This window comes from Propithecus coquereli, unplaced genomic scaffold (genome assembly GCF_000956105.1).
Source record: "Propithecus coquereli isolate 6110/MARCELLA unplaced genomic scaffold, Pcoq_1.0 Scaffold111, whole genome shotgun sequence".
Lineage (NCBI taxonomy): Eukaryota > Metazoa > Chordata > Mammalia > Primates > Indriidae > Propithecus > Propithecus coquereli.
This window is the reverse complement of record NW_012135081.1, coordinates 8,221,414-8,224,645: the sequence shown is the minus strand read 5'-3', so window position 1 is coordinate 8,224,645 and position 3,232 is coordinate 8,221,414.

Genomic DNA, 3,232 nt, shown 5'->3' with positions numbered 1-3,232 from the left:
GTTATCCATACTCCATATACCTTTCTTTCTTTCTTTCTTTCTTTGGACAGAGTCTCACTCTGTTCCCCAGGCTAAAGTACCCTGGCATCAGCTCACAGCAACCTCTAACTCCTAGGCTCAACTGATCCTCCTGCCTCAGCCTCCCAAGTAGCTGGGAACACAGGCATATGCCACCACGACCGGTTAATTTTTTTATTTTTAGTAGAGATGGGGTCTCGCTCTTGCTCCAGCTAGTCTCGAACTCCTGAGCTCAAGGGATCCTCCCTCCTCGGCCTCCCAGAGTGCTAGGATTACAGGTGTGGGCCCCATGCCTGGCCCATACACCTTTCTTTGACCTCTGAGCAAGAGGTGCCTGAGGACCATCTCCTTTGAATCTTTCAGGGAGAGCCAGAGCCCTACACACAGAACGCATCCACAACATACAGGAGGTAAGCGTGTAATAGGATTATTCTAGCATTGAGTCACAACCCAGTGCTGGATCATGAAATCACTTCAGAAGGTCATGGCTAGCACCTTTTAAAAAATGAAAGAGGCCAGGCATGGTGGCTCACACCTGTAATCCTAGCACTCTGGGAGGCCGAGGTGGGAGGATCCCTTGAGCTCAGGAGTTCGAGACCAGCCTGAGCAAGAGCGAGACCCCACCTCTACTAAAATTAGAAAAAATTAGCTGGGCATGGTGGTGAGCACCTTATAGTCCCAGATACTCAGGAGGCTGAGGCAGGAGGATTGCTTGAGCCCAGGAGTTTGAGGTTGCTGTGAGCTAGGCTGATGCCACAGCACTCTAGCCAGGGCGACAGAGTGAGATTCTGTCTCAAAAGAAAAAAATAAGAAAAGAAATAGAATACAATACATGCAATAGAAAATAGAGTGTACACACATAGTAAGGGTAAGTATTGTCCATGAAACCTTGTTTCAGTTATCTCACAATATAAATTGTGTTTCTTTCTGTGTGTCACTGAACCTCTGGACAAAAGAACACTAGTAAAGTCAAGATCTATACAGCAAACATGTAGAGGCCGCCCATTCTGTGTTAGGCACTATGCCACTATGCTAGGCACAAGAGACCCAATAAAGAATAGGACAGCCTCCAGTCTCAGTCCACCTTCTAGTTGGGAAGCCAATAAGCAAACAGTTGCAAGATAGGGTACTAAGTGTACTGAGAGAGTCTGTAAAACCCTGACCTGAGAGTGGGCATCTGGGAGGGCTTTCCAGAGGAGGTGATGCAGTCAGAGTTCTAAGCAAGAAAAGACAGCGACTAGGTTCTAGTATCTCCTCCATCCTATATCTAGGGAGGGAACTGTGTTAAAGTGTCAAGGATTCTTGTCTTAAAGTCTAAAGAAAGACAGCTAGTCCTGCCTCCTCTTCTCAACAAGCTGTGAGACCTCAGGTGAGTCAATTAACCTTTCCGAGCCTTGATTCCTCATTTATAAAATAGGCATCTACAAAAATGGGCACAATATCTGCTCTGTCAACCTCAAAGAAGTGAGAGATCTAATGAGATAATGTGAAAGTACTTTGTAAACTACAAAAGGGGAGGGGTTGTCTCTATGGATGAGGAAATGGAAGTACAGACAGGTGAGGTGCCCTGCCCACCACTAGCTAGGGGTAGCAGGTCTCCCTCAATCCCCAGACCTCAGCTCCTGCCTGTGCTCCTCCCACTGCAATGGAACTACCTACTACCTTAACAAGAGGGCGGGGGCAGGGTCCAAAAAGGCCCCCTAGCAACCTGACTATTGAAGATTTACCTTAAGGATCTCATGGTTTTAATAATGGGAAGTAAATATGTCAGAACTTCTCCATTTCTCCTTCTGTTAATGAATTAAAATCTACCCAAATTCAGTGTTTAAAGTTACATAAGCATCATTCAGATCTTCTGTAACAGCCACTTTCATTTCGGAAAAACAGCATTTCCATTAAAATGGTGTTATATAAAAAGGTTTCGTGTATGTGCGTAGGAACAGTAGATACAGCCAGGCATGAGCACTGTTAAGGCACGCAGGCACATACATATGATGACTTCATCTGTCTTCACGACAAAGGGGCCATAGGAAGTAGGGGCGTGATAGTACCTGGTGAGTTAAGTTGTGACCTACTTGTCTGCTGACCACCAGGAAGACCTGATGCATGTTGCACAATGGGAACTCTGTTGCAGGAAGCCCCTTCCTTGTCAGGGCGACTTCCATTGAATCACAGAATAGTAGGGTTGGGATTGGCTCTGAAGTCACCCAGTGCAACTTCACTCTACATCACTCTTGCTGGCCTTGCCCTGAATAGCTCCCATCCTCCCAAGGCAGCCCATGTCACCTGTGGACAGATGTAGATCACTGGAAAAGACCCGATATTGAACTGAAACCTGCCTTTCTGGAGCACCACCTGTTGGGAACAAATGTAAATCCTTCACCTACAATCTTGGGCAGGAGACTAAAGAGAGTTTAGAGTCCAGGAGCCATGGCCAGTGGGGGATGCCCCGGGGCCTAGAGCGAGAAAGAAAGGGCAGCGGAGTCCATAAAACATGCTCTTCTTTTAGAGACCTCCCTTCATCAAAACCGAGAATGGAACTATGGGGTGGGGGAGGGGAAAAAGATAGGGCTAGGTTTCGAGGAGGCAGGGCCGCCTAAATGGGAGTATGTGAGTGGCTTTGAGGAAAGCCTTGCACCTCAGGTCTCATTAAATGTGGGGTTCATACAGTCCCGAGGTCAGTTCCAGCTCTTACACTCAGGAGTCCTAGGTCCGCCTCCACACACACCCCCTTCTTTCGGGATTCAAGGGTTGTACACTTTTATGTGAATCCTTGATTCGAGGACTGGGCAGGAAGTAAGGTAACTGTCCCGAACCCCATCCCCCACTCCCGGCCCCGGCCCCGACCCGACCCGAGTTAGGCTTCGCAGCTTTCCTCCGTTACCCGAAGGGCGTAACAATCCCGCCTACCCTAACCAGAGTGGCTGACACAAGAACACCCCAGCACCGAGCACGGAAACGTGAGCTTTGGAGTGGCCTTTTAAGTAGTTGGGAAGGGGGTGTGGCCGAGGAGACTGGGAGGCCTCAGTCTGGCGAGGGGGGAGTGGCCTGGGGGCGTGGCCGTAGCGACTGGAATGTTGTTGGGTCCTCGCACCGCATAGTAAGGAGGGGCCACGCCCCTTTTCTCCGAGAGGGCCAATCGGAGCGCCCGAGCGGTTTCAAGTCTCCCCTACCAGCCTGCCCGCCCGCCACCCCACCCCCCTCGGGGATTTGC